General features: G+C 37.4%; 1 long non-coding RNA gene across 1 annotated transcript; it reads left to right on the top strand.

Moving 5' to 3' along the window:
- Positions 1 to 6392: 6392 nt before the first annotated feature.
- LOC116791304 lies at positions 6393 to 19593 on the top strand. Its single transcript, XR_004358684.1, has 4 exons — positions 6393 to 6718; positions 7716 to 8031; positions 9435 to 9482; positions 19433 to 19593. It is a non-coding gene; the product is annotated as an uncharacterized LOC116791304 (long non-coding RNA).
- The last annotated feature ends 1842 nt before the right edge of the window (positions 19594 to 21435 follow it).

Raw genomic sequence — 21435 nt, 5'->3', positions numbered from 1 at the left:
GGCTGTCACTCTCAGGAGAGCAGTCAGAAAATTGCCCTCAGTCTCAGCTGGATGGTAAGTGGCTGTTAAGTGAAGACCACCCACACTCACCTGTGCTAATGAGTGTTCTACTCAAATCCCTATCTTTTTATCTTTAAAACCAACCAAACAAAATAAATCAGGACAAAAACCAAAGAAACAAAAAATACCACCACTAAGTAAATAAAAGATGAATCCTGAGGTTGTTCCAACTCACAACTTTCATCTTTTTTTTTTCTTAGTAATAAAGTCATTGCCTAAGTGTTTATTCCATCAGTGGGCCAAATTCTGTGCTGGTGTAAATTGATGCAGCCCTGTTAGCAATTGCTCTTGCTGAACTCAGTACTACTGGCCTTTAAAAAATTACTCAAAAGTTAAAAGGAACAAACTTGGTTATTGCCTTTGTTAACAGAGCAACTGAAAATTCGCAATGGAACCTAATAAATAAAGACCTTCATGTTTGTTCTCCAAGTAACACAGGTGAGTTGATGCTTTTGATCCTTTTCAATCCCCCATTTAATTTTTTCCAACCAGTATAAGTTTCATTATGTGTTTCATAATGTTCTGTGGATCCAAGAATGTTCTTTCCAGTGGTATTTGTATTATTCTCATTCTAGACAGTTATGTATTTGAAGATCATTCTGCAGCAGGACAGTTTTGTTTCAGTTTGTCATTTGAAAGATGCTGTAGTGCTAGAAAGTAATGAGTCCTGAACTTTCTTATTTTGCTACCATGAACTGCATACAATTCCAGAGATGTCTGTGGTTCTTGGGTGCTGAAATTTCATCATTCTCAGTTCTGCCTGTTAGTCCACATTTTCAAGTGGCAAAATAACTCCCTAGATGAAGCACAACATTCAGTGTGATTTGAGTTTCTCTTAATCAGGCTTTAAGGAAATCCTTAATCTGCCATTTCAGTTTTTCCTGTCATTTGCTTCATTATGTTGCTACATATGTTACTGACTCATCAGTCCTTCTGATCATGCTCTTTAATATGTGCATTTGTATCCATACGAGTGTGCTGGGTTTGACTGGGACAGGGTTAATTTTCTTCAGAGTGTGAGTATGGGCAGCTGTGTGGTGCTTAGTTGCCGGCTGGGGTTAAACCACGACACTAAGAAATATTTTTACGACTTTAAATATGTCTGGAAAACACAGAAGACAGTAGCTCTGGAAAAATAATTTTAGGAGATCCAAGAAAGTTTTCAAGAACCTAGACAGCTGCTTTTGCGTTTTATTTTTCTGAAATTCTTAGTATTTGGATCGAGAATTTTATGCTGTTTTCAGAATATCTTTTTGGGAAAAACACTGTGTGTAATGGTGACAGAATCATTGCCAGATTTAAAAATAACCCCAGCAGCAACAGCAAAATGCTGTCCCTTGCAATTTGTCTCCCTGTACCAACATGCCTTCTATATTTTCAGTTATTGTCATTCACAATTAAATAGCTATAAAATAAATTTTATGAGAACTTAATGTGCTTCTGAATGCACTAGAAACCATGTGGTGTACATCACATACACAGCTTGCTGAACTAAGGAGAGAAATTATCTAAAAGTAAGTTATGTGGAAGCTTTCCACAGTCTCCTTATGTGACCTTGAACAAGGCCACGAATGTTTGAGGTCAGAGGGAACATAAATACTCATTTCTACATGACTCATTCTGAATACTCCACTAGACAAATTTTAAAATAATTCTAGTTAACCAGCACTGAAACTATTTTGGACATTGATCATTAATGTTCTACATGTTGGTTTGGCAAAACAGTTTTTCCCGTTTTTTCCTGCTAGAAAACAAAATAAAAGCTTTGCTCAGACTGCCCCCTGCAGAGCACACAGCAATGGGGTTTAATACCTGTGGTCTATTGTCAGTGATTAAAGAGAATTCAGAGGCAACATGTCACAACAGTGAGCTCATCTGTAACTTACGAAATTAAAGAAAATTTAGACTAATAGTTATTTTTCAAAGTATTGCAAGACCATATTTATGGAGGTATTTAAATGTGTCTAGATGGGTATTCATTTCAGGAAATGTCCTTAATGTGCTGCTACTGTACTGCTTCTAAAGAACAGTGTGTGGAAGCACAGGCCCTGCTGGTTACACTGTGATTCTATATGCTCCCTGTAATTCCCTTTTCCTTGATCATAGTCAGTGCCCCAGACAGGAATGAATTTACCCACCCACCCATGGCTTTGTTCTCAGCTTCTATCAAGAGCTATAGTTGCACTGAAATTTCGTCAGGGCTCTGTCCCTGACTGGACCTAAACAGGTATTCATTAAAAGACAAGTACTTTGAAAAACTAAAATATAACGACCTGTGACTCGTGTATTAAGTTTTTTCTCCTATTAAAAGATTAATAAACCAAAAATGCTGCCAACAACTTACACATCGTGAGCATTTACTCTCCTTTCACTGTCCCCCATAGGTCTGTGTATAGCAGAGGAAGGTTACTTATGAAACCTCATATAACCAGAAAGGAAGGGTTTAATTCAGCCTTCCACAAATATGTTGTCAGAACAAGAGAGGAGAGCATTGAGGCACTTCCAGACATTAGACAGATTTAGGGTAAATGCAAATCTGGGCTTGGGATGGAAAGAAAAAGACATATAACAGGCATAACAGATTCTGATTCCTGGTAAAGGCTGTTTCTTCCAAGTAGGGGCTTATGTTTTACATATTTATTCAAGTATCAACTCTGATAGAGCCATTGAAACTTGAATGTTAGCTCCAAAATCTTTCCCTATCAGATACTGAGTTCTTAGACTGTACAGGGGCAAAAGTTTTCCATTTGACAATGCCGATCAAGGCAGATCACAGAAGTAGGACATTTCCCGGATGGATATGGATGAGCTGGGAAGCACTATTGTCTGAAAATGAATTATTTCAAATTTAATGGGCCCTAAGTAATAATAAAAAATTGCAACTTTTTCTTTTTTTTGAGGGAAATTTCAAAAGCATAAGTGTTTTCTCTACCTCACCGTGTTTTCCCCAGAGACTACATGGCTTTTATGACATCCTATGGGATTCCAAGTCCCACAAGGTGAAAAGGGGTAGAAAGTTTCTCAGATACTGCTGCCTTTCCTATTTCCTTTGGCTCTTGAGCTGTACAGTTTTTAAGGCATGCCAAATACTGTCTTCACATGAGATACTTGCCCAAAATGGATCAGAGAAAACATTTAATATTTTCATTACAGATTTGACACCCTTGAATATTTTGAGAAACTGGATTGTTCAGTTAGGTTCTTTATGTATTGGGGAAGTGGAAGGCTGTTTCTTTCCCACCAGAAATTAAATATGCTGTGGTTAAATCTCAGATCCCACAGTTAGTTGACCTTTCTCCAGAGAGGCCATAAACCCCGTACTGACATTAGTCCCTTTCTGCTTTGTGAGATTACTGTTCTCTGTTTGGATCTAGAAGGAAACACCCTGGAAGTATAAGTGCTTATTCTTGCTTCAGAATCATGCTTAGCTTACTCACTGAAGTAGCATCACAGCTTTTCTGTGCAGTTATCATATTGAGTAAAAGGGAAAACATTACCCTAAACATCTATTGTCTTTAATCTTCTATTAGGAAGAGATATCCTGCAAAGTTTTTTACTCTGTAGAAACTCAAACAAGTTTGATGATTATAATCACTTCCAGGTTCCTAAAATAAAGATAATTTTCATTAGGAAATTGGGTTAAACTGCAGAAAAGCCCGTTGGATGTTTGTAGTGCTGTTTTCTTAGTCTTGGTTAAGGGCTAATTTCTGTGCAGAGCTCAGTACCCCCAGTCCCTATTTCAAGAAGTTGTAACTGAGGGTATTCTGCAGCTGAAACTAAGACTTCAATGACTGATATGATTTCTTTCCTACTTGCACTTTGGTTATGAGAACGGGCCACCTTAATATTTATGATGTAAGTAAGTAAGTTTTTGAACTAGATTTATAGTCACACATTTTTTTTAGCCCAAATATTAAATCTACAGCTTGCTCCAAAATCTGGTTGAATATGTGATTTTGTTGGATGTAATCTAAGAAAACCCCAAAATTTTTAAATACATAAATCTGTCTGCTTCAATTTTTATTTTCTTTGAAGCATTGCTTCATTTTCAAAGGTTCACTTTTTTTATTTTCACAAGCCCCCCCTAGGCATGGGCCCGTTACTCCACCTTTGTTCCTTAATGGCAGAGAAAATTCGTTTTTTAATCAGTATCATAAGTATATAGAAAAAAGATGGAAGTTGAATTTTTACATGATGAGTAGAAGGTATCATTCTTTCTATGGATGTAAGACTTTGCATCAATGGAAACTGAGTCAAATAGCCTCCTTACTGTTGATTTTCTACCTCTAGTTAATTTGCTACAGATTTCTTCAGCTGTGTTCCCATACCATGGCCCTTTTGTAAAGTTCCTGTTTTAGCAGTTTTACTGTATGAAGGACAGATTTTGCAGAAGTGGATTCTTTCCATTTTCAGTTAAAAGTGATTCTTGGAATCTCATAGACGTCTCCATTGCTTTAGAGGCTGTTTATGCAAAGGCCTGAATTCTTGCTTTTCATCATGGTGAGGCTTGAACTTATAATGTGACAACATAAAAATAATGCAATTTTTTAATGTTTACAAACATTTTTTCCCCTTCATTTCCTCTGAGAAGGTTGCTTAAGTCATATTTGAAACAAGTTATAACTTGGTGCTTACGTTTTGTAGTGGAGTGTCCCTGTCTAATTTCTCTTTTATTGATTAAACAAGTATGCATATCTTTCAGCTGGGCATTAGAAAACTATACTGATATATTCAAAATATTTTCCTAATAGCTGGGACAGTAAATGTTGCTGCAGAAAAGGTCCTCACAACTTAGCTCATAACATCAACCCTTTACTATCATGATGAATCTTGAGATGTTACATTAAAAAATAGGGGCAATTAACAAATTTCTCAGGATAACTCTTCTATTTTGACATCTTGTGGCCCAAGTTAGATCCAAAACAAATTACTGAAGACAAGGGGTGGGGACCCTTCACTCTTGATTTTCAAGGATACAGTTTTTGGGATGTTTAAATATTTAGAGATTGAAACACCTAACTTGTAGACCTAAGTACTTTATATCACTGACTATATCTCTGTATAAAGAAATTACATTAAAAATGAATGAAACATGTACTGAGTTAAAAATATATTAGATGAACAGAGAGTTTCTTCTTTCTGACTGGGGCTATTTTCTGTTGACATCAAAATGACCTTTGCCTCATATGTTTATTTACCTCATTTTCCCATCTCTGAATACTGAAAGATTTTTAAAAAAACATGTCATTTTCTGTAATTTAATTTTAAATAACATATAAATAGATTCATGTTTATCTTGTAAATTAGACTTATAATATTGGCAGCAAAAATTAAGGAGCTGGCTGACAGAAAATAAAAAACAACTTCTTCCTTCCCTTGTTTTGTCCTAGTTCCTTCCTTCCTCTGCCAACAATCATAATTCTTTCTTCAAAGGGAACACACAGTCAGTCAAAGCCTCACTTTTCAGTTTTTCTTTTGCATTGAGCAAGCTGAAGCATTTCAGCAGTGCAACTCCAGGCCCTCATTTGCTGGACTCCAATGACATGTGCCAATATGGTTCCTTAAATTACATCTCTACTAGTCTAAGTAAAAGACAAAACATAAAAATTCTACTTCTTGACATTTTAAAACTGGAATTCCAAGATATCCAGCTTCCCTTTTGCAAAAACTAAGGACAGCGTGGCCAAATGGACAGGAATCATGGCACAGATGCAGATGAACCTATACATATGTGCCTGAGAAGTATCAGAGTTCTGGACCTCAGTCCTGCTCTGGAATATAGGGTGGGTCTACCTTTTGGTGGGTTGCCAAACAGCCAAATGATGAGAAATTTACAGATAGTTGCAGTAGGGTGATGTATTAGCTTGAAATACGGCAGAATTGACAGATCTGTCTAATTTGCAGTCAAAGGTGATGTTTTGAATTTTCTTCTTCCTCTTAGACATGGGTTCCCACAGACATAGGTTTGGTCCTCATGGACATCTCCCACAGGCATAAAGCACAAAGGGGTTTTAGGGCTGGGGCCATGGAATGTTTTCTCTAGGACAGTGTGCCACATCATAGAGCTTTGTATTGCAAAACTTTTACTGTTGATTAAAATCAGCCTGATTCCCTGGTCCCTTAGCTGTTGGTCTCTTTTCACTTCGGACATCACCTTTCAGTCTGTCTTACTAACTAAATGAAGTAGAAAAGAAAGATGAGGAGTGTCTATAGTATTTGAAAATGTGAATAAGTGATTGTAAAGATATTTTTCTCCCTCTGTGGGGCTTTTATTAGTTTGATTTTATTAATTTCTGCTTTTTGAATATCTGAACTGCAGGCAATACTCAGCATCACAGATTCATAAGGCAGCCAAGTGATCACTGGTTAAAATATGCACACGAAATTTCTCTTCAGTCCCAACCAATATTTTCCTCCAAACATTTTTCTCTTTCATTTGACACAGTAAATCTTTCATCCTGCTGTTTTTGTCACAAGTAGTGTAAAAAAAAAAACCAAGTAAATTGTAAATTAGGAGAGCTAAGACATGTCTTCCTTTTCTATTTTCCATACCAACACAAATCCATGACTGCCCATTTGGATCATAAGGGGAATGGAAGTTGGACTCATACTGGAAGTATGGAATGGTACATTCTAATAAACAAAGAAAGTGCAACAGGTATACCTGTCAGCTGACTACGGTCTTGTCTATAACCTAAACTGAATGAAATGATCTGGCAACGGTACTTTTCTAGAGATATTTAGAGAAAGACAAAGCAAAGAAAGAAAAAATACAGTACAAATGCATGGGATGAGTGGGAGGAAGCAAATGGAAATGCTGATTTTTACATTTTTTAGTTCTCTAACTCTGTTTGCACCCAGCAGTGGACAACTTGCCAGGAAAATATGATTGCTAACTCTAATGATTCAAATATTTGTGAGGAATGGTGATTATATAACCACTCTAAGAGTCTGAAAGAGCAAATTTCTTTGAACTGTGCAGCTGAGATGGGCTGGTTAAACAGTAATAGTAATTAATATAATTTGCTTTAAAAAAGACATTCATCCACCAGTGTATTTTAACATTAGCAAAGGAAAGTTTGTAATATCTACCTTCACAGGACACTAAATAAACAGTAAACAACTATATTGGAGTTTTTAGAGGCTGGAAAGCCAAAGCAGAAAAATGTGAAGCTGGCCACAATTTGAAGGCAGTTCCAGGAAAAAAAAAATCAGGATCACTATGTTATTTTTTGTCTTGTGGTAATGCTCAGAAGTTCTTTTTCTGAGATGGCACCCCCATCAAGAATACATTAGAAATATGCATAACTTCACATGATGCACAGAATAAGTAAATAATTCCTAGCACGGTTAAATAAACATCTTTGAAAATTTGAGTCTGAGAGGTCAGTTAATGGTAGGAAGCTATTTTTCCTCTCAATCTTGCTTTGTTTTATTCCCTTCTAACAGGATACTATAGCTTATGACATATGGTCTGCTTAAATTAGGCAGGCGCTCGAAACCTTGTTCGTTCATCTCGGCGTGTGAAGCCAAGTTATCTATTAATAGGAAAAGCCTTGCCCTGGAAGAATGTGTATGCAGCAGTCAGTCTCTGCATGGGGGAAATGAAAGATATGCTACAATAGGGAATAAAATTAATTTCTTATGTATTACAGCCAGAACCACTATGCAATACTGTTCCAAATGAAGTGGAGAAGTGCTGTTAAATCTGTATGTCTAGGAGGTGTGGCGTGTTTAGCGACTTGATGTCTGTGTTATCCAGCACACTGACTTTTCAGAGTCGTCTCCACGTTGTAATGAGCAACCTCTATCCTGCTACCAGAGCCCAGAGAGAAATAAACCAAGACCACCAGCTAAGACATTATGTAATTGCCATGGATATGAGCAATGAATGACCTCAGGTACTGTATTGAGATGAAAAGATTTAGCCAAAACCAAAAAAAGTGCATGTAAAAAGGATTTGTTAGTTAGGTATGCAGTTTGTTCTTTTATAAAACTAGATATTTTAAAAGAATATTACAATGAAAACGCTGGCACAAAACAATCTTATTAGAAATATTCAAAAGAATGTCCACTTTCCCATGCAACATCCTTCAGTACAACTCTCAAAAAAATAATTAAATATTATCTTATGGAAGTGAGTTATAGAACTTACTATGGAGTTGAGTTATAGAATTTAGTGATTATTATTATGCAAAAATTAATATGTATATATATATGTAATCACCAATCTCTCTTGGTTACTTCAATAGCCATCCCTCTGCTTTTTGAAAAATGTAATTTTGCAGCATGGTTCTATACATAGCACTGCAGAGATCATTTGCCTAGCCCATCACTTTGACTGTCAAATGTAACACCCTTCTTCTATCGGATATAAGCAGCTTGTCTTCACTTTCAAAGCCTTCACCTCATCCTACCTATCATCTCTCATTCAGGATCAAGAAATCACTTCTTTCACTGATTAGCCCATGATGCCAGCCTCCTTCATCTACTCCTTAGATTTTCAGTCACTCAGTTTGAAGCTTTATCCCATGCCATTCCTCACATTTGGAAAGAGCTTCTTTAGACGTGCAAAGCTACCTCCTTATTTCCCTTGTAATCCTGTCTGTGAGGTTCCCCTGCCATTATGCCTTCAAAAGAAGTTTCAGACTTTGGACTGAATTTGCCTAGTTATAACGAGCTACTCCCAGAAGAGATTTCTGGATCAGCTCCAAATGGAGCCCTCCCAGAGATATGAAGGCTGGTATTTCCTACTCAGATGTGTCACCATCAATTCTGCGTAGTTACCAGTGCCTCATTCTTCAAAGAATGTTGTCCTGCTGTTGTTGGGCACCAATGTATTTCTGCTTGAAAACACAGAATGAATTTAAGGATGATGAGTCTGGACTGCAGGAGTGACTGTGGTAGTCACTGACATGTCTGAAATAAGGGGATGGTCCAGAGGGTGTATTGGCCTTTTCCTTCATATGTCGAGTGGTTGGTAAGATACTATTTATATCAGCTAAGTGAAATAGTGGTCCTGCTGCTGGATACAAGCATTAGAAATTGTCCTGTACTTGTGTGGAAAGACTGATGTTTTAGTTTTGGTGAACAATTTGGGGAGAGTTGGGAGCAGGATATTGCCTCTGGTTTGCTCAAATTTCTGTTGTGGAATGAATGAGTAGTCATGGGAACCCCTGTATTGCACTGGGTCACCATCTTAGATGAGCAAATCATCTTTGTAGCCTGTAGCCTTGAACATGTTTGCATGTTGTGTAATGTTTGTATTCCCATCTCCAGTGGCAATGACTCGGGACCAAGTCATCCCTTTACAGGAATTACCAACAGAGGAAACTGGAAACTCTCTGGCATCTCTTTGTCATCTTTCTCTCCAGATTGTGCCTCCAAATCTCTTCTGAAGGGGCTTGTACAAAACAGAGCATGTAAGTACTTCTGCTGGTTTTGGTCTAAGCATCTCTAATTATGGTGAACATTTTGTTTCAAGATGCTGGGGAAAAAGGTGTCTCCCTCCTCCCCTCCCTCACCTGTCCCTCCTGGCAGTCATCCCCAGCCAACAGAGAACTGTCATGGCTCCTGAAAAGGCAGGAGCCCAAAGTTTCCCCAAACTCCTCACTTCGGGTTTTCTTGAGTCTCCTGTATACAAGGTTTTCATCCCCCAAACCACCAGCCTTTCCAGCTGCTGAAGGACCAGCAGGCTCCTCAGTTACTCTACATGAGGATGCAAACAGAAACCTTCAGACCCCTCTGTTACTGCAGCACATTTGGCCTCACGTTAGGCTGACTGGCTAAAATCTTCTGAAAAATACTGTAGTGTTCAAGTGATTAGACTGTCTTTCAGAGATGCAGTACTAGATCCAATTTGAAAATCTTCAACATATGGAATAACCATTTTTAAAACACCCTTTTAGATTGCCCTTCCATAATTTATTCAGAGTGGATCTGCACTTTTAGAAAGCCAGGCTAGGATTTCTCCAAGGCACCAGTACGATGTAGATAGCAAGTCACAGTCTTGGTCAGAATTTCAGCCTGAAAACACCCACAGAGTTGTGCAGATTTCTCAAAATAAAAACTAAAATCTCTCCCAGACTGAGCTTTTTTTAGCAAGTTTCAGCACAAAACTGTATTTTTGTAGCCAAGCTATAAAGCTCTGAAAATAAGTTTATGTGGAAATGCTGAAGCCTTACTTATAGCACTGGCAATGGCTATAGCACTCAATGATTTGATGCTGAAGGCTATTAATCCCAAAGAAAACTTGCTTGGAAGAATTTGAACTTTGGGGGTCAATGGGATCTCAGAGGAAGCTGGACTGAAAACTGAGAAAAGTTGATTTTGTCCATGTAAATCAATTGTTACTGTTTTCCTGTCTGAGAAAAATTTAATGCAAAGACTAAGGATTTATGAACAGGAAAAGGGAGAACCTCTAAAGGTCTTGTAAGAAGTGATTAATAACATTGTTATTTTTTTAGATAATGCTGTTTTAAAACCATGCTGATGGTTTAAGTGAAGAAAAAACCACATAGTTCACTTATTTGCCCTGGTTTAAGCTTATGGTCAATTTTAGATTGTGATGCTGCAATTGCAAACACTATTTTGTGATACTTGACCCTCACATTTCAGCAGAACTTACAGAGAATACACAAGAATTGTATTAGTAACACGGTCTAGAAGATCTGAAGAAGTTTTTGAATTGTATTTTGAGGCAAAAATATATGTCAGACAGATCTGTTTTAAAGGGAAGCAGCAGGAGCATGTAGCCTTACCATGAGACTCCATCAGGCAGAAGTGCAAGTGTTCCAATGCAGCGTGAGAAGCTCACTCCTCAGCTTCTACCAGGGATATCAAGAATTCCTAATGCCATTAAGCTCATGTGACTTAATTCCCTAGGAAGTCATCACACGACTCTGACATAGGGCCGGAATGGCTTCCTGTCATTGGAACTGAAGAATGCTTGAAAACAGAGCAATAAATCCTCTCCTTTGCTACAGACAAGTAAATCAGAGCAACTCATTTGGGAGGCTGAAAGCAAAACATAGGCAATGAAGACTATTTTGTTTATTGGCTACAGGGTTTTTGTTAGGTTTTCGGTTCCATATCAATCTAAGTAATAGGATCCTACTCTGCCTCTTCACAGTTTAAGAAAAATTAAGTTTTTGGAAGCAGTGACAACAGACAAATTCATGTGTCAATTAGAATAATAATGATTGAGGTATTTTGAAATTTATCTTCTTCTATTGAATTCATGCAAGTAAATTGCTAGTAATTGAGCCTATGTGTGTGGGTGGGCTTACAATTACTAACTAATAACAGCCAGCAATTAGTATGTCTCCTTTAGTGCATTTTCTTAATTTTGTATTGTTTTTCTGATTATTCCAGAAAAGCCAAGAATTTAAAAAAAATTAAAAAGTTTCCATGAGGAAAAAACATATCATACTTAAATAGAAACATGAACAAACTAGAATCTGTACAAGGTTTGTATCCAGGCACTATCCAGCTAGTCCAAGAGGATGTTCTACACAGCATTGCCAATGTCACATGTTCAAAACTTGTCCCATATAAAGCGGTGCCCAGGGCAGAGGAAGCACGGTAGGTCTGTTCCTTCCTATCCCTCCTTCATGGAATGTGGATGGGACAATATTTAAGTAAAGTGAACTGTGAATATTGAGCATGAGGAGGAAAATGTTGTATCATAACAAAAATACTAATCCTGAAAGTGATTGTTTGATAAATATTTTGGAGATGGCTCAGTAATCCATAAAGAGAAAAGAGGCAATTATGCTCCTATAGACATTTTCTCTGAGCTCCTAAAAGTGCCACTTGTACAAAGTGCTCAGTATTACCACTTGCCTGAGTGCCACTAGTACAAAGTCAAGCCTTACTTTCCAACGTTATTTCTTTTTTCAGAACAGTATTAAAGTAATGAAATGTTTTTGTGAATTCAAAAGGAAAGTTAATTTTGAGAGACTGGTAAAGGTACAATTCATATCAGGCTACCACAAATTACACAGTTTCACTGTTCATACAGAATTATATCGTTTGAACAATCAAATGAATCCTTTCAGTTGCTTGGACTCAAATGTTTAGGATACACTTTTGTTACTGTAAGTTATGATGTTTCAGACCTTTTCCTCGGTGAAAGAAAACATATTTCATTGTGTCAGAATTCCCCTCTGAATGGAAACACAGCTTTCCAAACGGTTCCCCTCTTGGACAAAATTCCTGCTCTCCTAATCCCATAAATGGCACAGTGAAAGGAGAGCAACAAAGCTTAGCAAACCAGCATTTCCTCAGGAGTATTCTGAGCCACTGTGGACAGATATATACTTTTACATTCCACTAAAGCCAATAAACAAAACTGCCAGGATGGCTCATCTCCTAATAGTCTTAGAGCAGAGAAAATTTATCAGGCATCAAAATCATTGGAGCAATGCAAACTTTCCACATGGTGTTACAGTAGCTGTGGCAGCGCAAAGATCTGCTTCACACCTTGAACTCCTTCAAGTATCTGTAAACAACTCTTCTTTTCAATAAAATGGGGATAATGATGCCTGACTCTTTTAAAAGATTTTTTTAAAAAAGATTTCTGAAACTACATTTAATATTTTACTGATTGGGACTGTTTGGGGTCAACTAATTTTGTTTTTATTTAAACAGGAATTTATGGAAAGATAAAAAATTAATTTGAATTGAAATTAAAATAATAAACCCCTGTTTTACAGAACAAATAGAAGAGATTCTGTCAGAAGCTTTCTCTACAGAGAGATGGACTTCTGTCTCATAGCTTTTAAATAAGAGAAAAATTATTATTAATCCTATAGTTCTCAACACTGAAATAATGCCTAACAACCATTTTCCAGTGATGTTTTTTTCAATCAAAAGCATCATTTGACATTTTCTGTTTGCAATCAGATTCTCTGTGGCTAGTCTTTATTGTGGCCTTTGTGCTAGAGAAGAGATGCCAAAAATCATCAAAACTGATATTGCAACATAAAAGAATACAACAGTTTAATACGAAGCCATTTGAATATGTTTATTGTGATTTTTTTCCCCTCAGAGTAAAGCAATAGCATAATACCCAGCTGCATGATAATATTGGCAAGCGAGGCCATGAATTTCAACTGCAAACCCTAAACACTGAATGTGCTGTGCTTTTTAAAGAAATCCCCTTTTGTATGAGATATGTAATACCCTTTTGTGCTGGAGTGGTTTGCATAATAATAGTTTTCTTTAGTTATTCGTTGTCATGTGATGGAGCTGCAAAGTGAGCTAGGCCAAAGTGAGTAACAGCATAAAAGACAATTTTAAATTTTTCTCTAATTTTTCAGATATTTTCTTGTCTTTTAGATGTGAATATCTTCAGAAAAGTTATCTACTTATTAACATTTCAGACCTGGTTGCTACTTTTCTTAATATCTACCTCTCTATTTGAGCTTTTCTTTTCCAGAAGAAAGAGGAATATTATTTCCTTTGCATTCACTCCTGAAGAACCTCAAACATATAATTGGGCATAAGATCAGGTGGTGTAAATCTGCATAACTCTGTTCAAAGACACTGATACCTTGCTCAAGAGTTTAACAGTAGAACTGCTTGATCAGAGAAGCCAAGTAAATTTATGTTATTAACTCTATAACTTATATTAGAGTTGTGCACGTGTTATATACTGTGCCACTGAGATAAAAGATACTATCAGACTGAAGAGCCATCTTAAAAATTAGACATATAGGATACATCTGAGACTAAGTATAAAATAAAATTTTAAGAATTTTCTGATGAGATTTCCCATGTAAATTTTTTTTAAGATTCCTCTTGGGCTTTTTGATGTGTTCTAGTCTGGGTAGTAAGTAAGAAATATTTCCCAAAGGAGATATAATTACACTGAAGTGGAGCTCAATCTTATTCACAGTGAAATCTAAGAGGAGGACTAAAGCCAGGGGAAGTTCCTCAGGTAATGTACAATAAACTAACCATTTTTCTAACTGATGCTATCAAAGGATTTTTCCTTTGAAATCAGCAGAATTATGCCAAGTTACTCTAGCTGAGACTTTGGCCATAAAATTACATGTGGTTTTGAACCTCTGGCCTGCAACCACTGCAAAGGGACCATTTCCAAGCAATCCCTGAAAAGTAACAAAGAAAAACAATGCTATTACCCATTATCTTAATTTCAAGTGCAGACAGGGTTCATAATCTACCTGAAAAACATTTAGAGGCTTGCAAATTGAAAAAGGTCAAAACCAACTGGGTTAGATTATTTCAGAAAAGCTCACAAGGTGGATTAACATAAGATCAGATTTTAGCACTGCAAAGAATACCCAGGCAGAAAATAAATGCTCCAGAGCCCCAGTAAGTCTTTTTATAGCTTCATGTGTCAAAGTAAGAGACCATTAGACACAGACATGCTACAAAACTTAAATGAATAAATCAACATATCCCTTATGAAGCGACCATATATTACTGTTTTCTAAAATATCTAAGATGTGTCTTTGCCAAACAGCACAACAAGAAATTTTCACAGCTCCAACCAGTAAAAAACATGCTATCAATTAACACCAGAGACAGAAATACTATCATTGAAGGCATGGAGGAAGCCCTAGAATCTAGGTAAGAGAGTATTATACTGATTATATGTTCTGTAAATCTTTTAATCTGGAATCTCACAACTGAGCCATGGGGTTCTATCCTCTGAGAAATATGAGTTGCTTCGTATCAGTTGGATACCAGATACTCTTAATGCACTGCAGGGTACACAGTGTGTTATACTCTCAGAGGTAGTGAAATATGTTAGCTCAGATCATTCTCTTTGCCTAGGGAACCTGAAAAAAAGTTATTTCAGGAGGAAAAAAATTCATTGGAGTTTTCTGAAATTTTTTACTAGGAAGGTATAGCCCATACTTTACTTACTCTGTCATTATAATGCACTCTGAGCTTTTTTGAGAGTAAGTACTTGTGACTCAGTCGCATACCTTTCCCTGGGATACAGCCTTTTCCTCCAGTTTTCTTATCCCTTTCCCCACATTTCTGGGGTTCTTTGATTTTTTTTCTACTCCCTAACAGATGTAGCAAGAACCTTATGTGCTCACCACTTTCTTTTTTAATTTCTCAGAAGTGTTGAAGTTTTCGTTCACAGCACACAGTGAATGAGAATTAAATGTTTCTGTTAAAAAAAAAAAAAGCACAATTTTTCAAATATGTCATTTTTATGTGAATATTCCAAAGTGATGCAGATGGCAAAAAATTAGAGGAATCAGCCATGGGGTTTGTTTGATTTTATGAAACAACTGTTGCTTAGCTTGTAAGATAATGAACTCTGTACCAAAGGCAATACATTCACCTTTTTCTACTATTAATCCTCCTTCAGATGATTTGGCAAATCCATTTTGGTACTATATGATGTACAAACTTTTTCTGATACTTTGATACAAGTAGTTTTTATTACATGGGAAGTGTAAGTCCATTCCTGGCAGGTATAATCCAGTTAGATCCCAGTAATGTGCTTTTAGGCTTGGTATGTCGGGTGCCTTTGCAGAATGGATCAGATAACAGAGTTTAACTGTAAGAGAGACAGCTTAAACTTGCATTTTGTTCAGTTGAATTTAAGGTGCAGGAGCATCTTTCTGTCTTGTATCTCAGTGCATGGATCCAAAATTTTTGCTCATTTTTGGGCCATATCCGGATTACTGCCCATCTCCTTTTCAAAATGTTTGTGGCTGACTGCATTGGGAAAGACAATATTGCTTTAGATGGGCTCCTCAGATATTCCTATACGATAATTTTCGTGACACTTCCACTGTAACAGCTCTCATATACATTTCATCTGACAGCTTTCTAGTGTAATGAAATGTTTTAATACTCTTTAGCTGAAAAAAGGTAAGCGAAAACACATTAGCCACTACCTTCTCCAAGTCCGTGATAAGTCATGGTGCAGCATTCCAGGAAACTTCTGAAAGTCCCCTACCCTTCTGGAGTGAGCCCAAGATGATAAAAAAAAAAAGCACAGGATGAAGGTGGAAAAACAAGTCTTCCCTAGTGCTAACTACAGTGTTACAAGGAAACAACAGACCAGGGCAAATTTATTTCTATTCTCTTTCAACGACAACTCAATAAGAATAGGACCCAGTTTCAAGTAAACTGAGCTTTTTCAATATTTTGTAGACTCTATGCATGAAAATGCAGAATTCACCTCATGTAGAGGCAAATGAGAAAGCCTTCCAAACAGCCAAGGCCTGAGTCTTAATGAATTTAAAAGTTTATAAAATGTTCTGTGGTTATATGTGCTTTAAAACAAAAAGTTTATTCTTACATGCTGGCATGTCTTTATTGGCATGATTTATTTACTTTTTATATGAGTGAGAGCATGACTACTTTTATGCCAGCATATTTGATTGTGTATGACTTACTTTACACTTACAGGGATCTATTGTTGGTTATGAGGAAAAATAAAATTCCTGTAGAGTGTTTAGTTGAAGTTGAGCATGACATATCGTTGGAAATCTCTTAAAGGATTATTTCTAATGGTGCCATTTGGACCCTTGCTTTGCTTATAAAAATCTATGTGAATTTATAATGGACAAAGATACAATTATCCCAGAATAGCTTCAGGAAAAACCATCAGATTTCTTTCAGAGGAGGTGCACATATAGCAGTGTATGTTACTATTCCATGGGCAGGCTGGTTTTTATTTGCAGTGTGAGACATATTCTCCTATCACTTTTGATGGTCAGAATTAATTCCCTTTAAATCAAGATATTGCATTTCCTAAGTGGAATTAGTCCTTAATCATATGACTACAAGCCAAAGAATAGTCTTAGTCAGGATTTTAATACTGCCAGTGATGAAAATCTGAATGCTTGAAGTCTCTCAGTATTCTTGGATCTTTGAGAGACAGACTATCAAAGTCTGTCCCAGCTTAATCCGAGAAATTGCAAACTCAATCTCATTGTGACAAAAGAAACTATATTCATGGGCCTTTTCCTCTTTTCTAGATCAAGAGTTCTGTCTTTTACATTCTCACTAAACCTTTTCTGCAAAGTCCTTATAGAGCTGAATAAACCTTGTTAAAACTTAATTACATGTTGTATTAAAAACACATCTGAAAATTACATTTCCCACAAGTCAGTGTTTAATTGTTAAGAGAAATTTCTACTGACTCCCCCATCAACTTATTAAATACATTTCTTTCCCCTGAATACAGAGGCACTCTCAGATGGGCAGAACTGAAGTTTGAACTGAACAGGATTTTTAAAAGATCCACAGTTCTCTCAGCATCTGTGCATATTTAAACCTGAGGTCTGGTTGTCCTTCTTTGCACCTGATCTCAAGCACGAATTACTGTAACAGCATCTCCACTGACAGTGAAGTGCTTCCTGGATAGATGTGAGCTTATTGTCTGGGTACTGTTGCTAGGAAAACCAGCTGATTAGAGGGCTGGTGTAGCAGCCAGTTGATGTAATACATGCTTGATAAAGCTCTTATCAGAGCGTTGCACACTTTCAGGAATGCTCACAATTCAGCTGGATTTATCAATATGAAAAAAAACCCATTCTTTCTTCATTTCAGTCACCTGTTGGAAGCTGCCTCTGCAGAGTTAAGTTTTAAAGCTTGAAATCATCACACTGTCAGCTTCTGCTATTCCTGCCCATCACACAGCGACAAAGGATGTGGCAAAGGAAATGCCATGTCAGAGAGAGTGTTCTCCCTCTGTATCTGTCCTGGTGACGTGAGTAAGTCAGAGAGCTTTGAGCTGCATTCCCCGTGCGCAGCCGTGCACTCCTTTGAAGGCCTTTCAGGGGCTACCTGCAGTGAACCATGTCATTCGAATGTTGAGGGCAGAAACAGAGGAAAACAGGTCATCAGAACTGAAGCAGGGAGAAGTCTTTGGCATAATGTGCAACCGCAATTGTCTCTTTTCCAAGCCTTCGGTAGGGTAGGAGGACAAGGACGATGATGAGTATTATAAGTATTATTATGAGAATTATTATTATTTCATTTACTTTTGTTTGATGCTATTTAAGAATATGAAGCCAAAGACAATCCTTTATTTTTTCTAAAAACTTCCATGTAAGTTATTACTAAGCAAATCATGTCCTTTGCTTCAATTCCATAAGCAAACTCCTTCCATCAATCAAAAGGGAGTATTTCTTTAACAAAAGACATTCTTTAACAAAAATGACATTCTTTTCTCTATACTGCCAGGAAAAATGACCAGAAGAAAACCTTTAATCCTGTAGAGAAATCTAAGAAAATTATGTGCTAGATACACTAATGGCTTGCTGATCTGGTCCTTTTTGCAGCTGCTTTGTAAAATGCAGATTAGCATTTTACAGATGCTTTCAGGCAGGATTTTATGGATGGCACTGGTTGCCCTAGCAGCCCCTACACCCTTAAATTGAGTAGTTAGTGAAGCAAAGGGGTGGCACTCCCCTTAGCCAAGAACTATACGTTTTAGCAATTTTTCCCCTTTAAAATGGTTTTACGAAAACTTGGCTGTCAGGGTGCACTTCAAAACACCCTGTCATGTACACCCCACTGAGGTGGAGGAATCATTGAGGGGATATAGCTTTATTGAAGACCTAAGCAATCACATGCTTTGAAAATTTGACTAGCATGATTGTGGGACAAGTCATTTTGTAGAGATGTAAGAGATGTGAAAAGGAGAAAGTGATGTGCTGATTACGCCCAAATAAGTGAAGTTTTCCTGCCTGCAAAAAGTTATATAAAGGCATTCTGGTCAGCCTTCCAAAATGGACTAGTTAAATAGATTGTCATAACTGCTAGTGCAAACTTTATAAATTCTAAGAATCTGGGCATATTTGCCCATGCAAAGGTTTGTATCCTCATGTCTTTGGTTTACTGAACCACCAGTCTGCTGCTAACAGAATAATTATAGGCAATGCAAAAGTCCACTATCATCTTAATGCTTTTCCAGTTCTTCTGTGTCCCTTGAAGCAAAGAACAGTATGAAAAGGCCTGATTTTCATTTTCTTGGAGGTTGGTTAGTTTGTTTGTTTCTTTTTATCAAATACATTCATCTCAGTCGTGAAAAGCTGGCAAGAACTGTGGGATATTTGGGCTTACAAACAGTGTCATCAAAAAGTACCACTACAGTATCGATTATATCAGGGACAATTTTGTAAATTTGAAGATTCTTTGCAAACTTAAGAAGGTCCACAGAGTGCAACAGGGGACAGAGCAGAGGAAATCAGATCAGATAGAAAGTGCAAGTACACAGAGTACACCTGCAGAGGCAGAGCGAGGTATTGCATTCTGCTGATTTGCAAAGAAACCAGTTTATACATTAGTTTAAAGATAACTTGGTCATCTGTCACAGGACGTGTGCTTCCTGCAAATTGACTCTGCCCTTTTTTTTCACTTATAGTCCCTGAACATTGAACCACTGTGGTTTAACTGGGCGTAACTGGGTTTCAAGATTCAAGATACTGCTCAGATTATTCTGCAATAAACTCTTCTGATTGCCAGCAGGAGGGAGCCCATGGATGCCAAACTAACCCCATCTCTTCAGCCAGCTGGGCTATCACATGAAAAAAAGATTCTTACTTCTGGATCACTCAGACAGCTGTGTTGTCCAGGTGATTTTTTGGATGTGTGACTGTTCTCTATACTTGCCTTTGATGCCTTTGATTTCCCATCTATACTTCCTGCTAATTTCTTCATGGCTTGCAGAAGGCATTAGTTTTATGTGTCTTCTCTGCCCTTGCAGTCCTCACTCACATAAAAGCTTCACCACAGTATGCCCTTTTATACCTTAGTCATTCTTGCTTACTGCTCTACAAAGGGCATAGCCAATCCTGGGAAATCTTTTTCTCTGGCATGCTGATGTATTGTGCTTAATGTATTACCAACAATGACAGATCTGCCTCGGGCAACTCAAGCAACCCAGAAAGCATAGGGGGTTTTTATACAACAGCTCTTTTGAAAACAAGTGTATATCCCACGCAGAAAAACTTTTTTCCCTTTGGTTTCCTGCAGGTCGAATCAGCAGTTGATGCTACACAGAAAGACAGGCCAACATGACCTTGCTCAGGTGAAACAAACCTGAAAGTAGCTGTAACTATGCTGAAGTTTATTTGTACTGTCCATTCGTATAACATTGCCGAGAGCTTCATGCAGCACACAGCAGAAAGCAAGTTCTAGAAGGGATCCTACTGTTACCCCAACACCGAAAGGGCAATCCTGCCCTCGCTTTGGGGGCTCTGATGTAAGGTCCACTCCTACCACTGCATTTGCATGAAAAAGCAAGAAAGCCTATGCCTTGTTGTAAGGCCCTGGAAGGCTGCACTTGCTAATTAGTTTGGGGAAATAGAAGGAGGCATCTCAGAAAAACTTCACATTTCTTGCACACAGTGCAGGTCGTTTTACAGTTACATTTGAGCTCTTAGGATTGCAAAACATTTCTACTCAGAGAGACAGGGCTGCTGTCCCAAACAGATTTTTAAATTGTTTTTCTTTATTTTAAATAAGTCCAGAGTGAGTGTTTTTCTTGACAAACTGTTGGCGGTTCTGTAATTTTGGACATTAGGAATGCTAGCATAAATCCCACATATGTGTTTCTAAATTAGAATCCAAAATAACTTTATTCTCTGATCATAATTAAAGAATTCTCCAGGATCCAGAAAGAAACCAATCTTTCAGAGAGTTTCACTTAATTTAGGAGCTTGTAATGATCAGGAATTTTTAATCTGCTTGAAATCTCCTTTCAAACTGAGCTCTAGCTATAACTGATCCTTCTGACTAGCTGGGTATAGTTAGAGTGCCAACAGCTAGAAATACAAGTGCACAGTGCTCTTCTGTCCTCACAATAAACTAGAAATCTCTGTATTTTGGACCTAAGCCTGAAATGTTTCTTGCATGCCTTCTCCTCTCTTGGCCTCAGTTGTCACAGTGGCCCCCTGCACCACACAGGAAAGCATCTTTGTTTTCCATCAGACTCCACTTTAATATATTAGGGCGATGAAGAACAGAGTTTTTGAAACGTATGCAGTGCTGCAAGTGTTTTGTCTGTATTTCCACTATGCCATGTGTACATATCACCATCTAGGAAACCGATTCAGACATTTTCTGGAGCTAAGGGAAAGGGAGAGGTTTATGAATTATATCTTTTTCAAAAAGAGACCGTGCACAATGCGGCTCAGATTGCTCACAGGGCAGATGAGAGACCTATTTGGTAGGCCAGTGTTGTATGGCAGAAACCTTCCACACCCATCCTGGACAAAGCTTATACTTAGAAAATTACACAGTAAAAATTAATCTGCAGCTGACCATTTAATCCATTTAAAATTCTTTATGATGTCTGTCCTTTTACCTGCAATGTTTAATAGGACAGAAAAGAACTACATGCCACCAGTCATGTATTTGCTTATT

The sequence above is a fragment of the Chiroxiphia lanceolata genome, chromosome 9 (genome assembly GCF_009829145.1).
Source record: "Chiroxiphia lanceolata isolate bChiLan1 chromosome 9, bChiLan1.pri, whole genome shotgun sequence".
Taxonomy (NCBI): domain Eukaryota; kingdom Metazoa; phylum Chordata; class Aves; order Passeriformes; family Pipridae; genus Chiroxiphia; species Chiroxiphia lanceolata.
The sequence above is the reverse complement of the archived record's forward strand: the minus strand, read 5'-3'. Positions and strand labels throughout refer to the sequence as shown.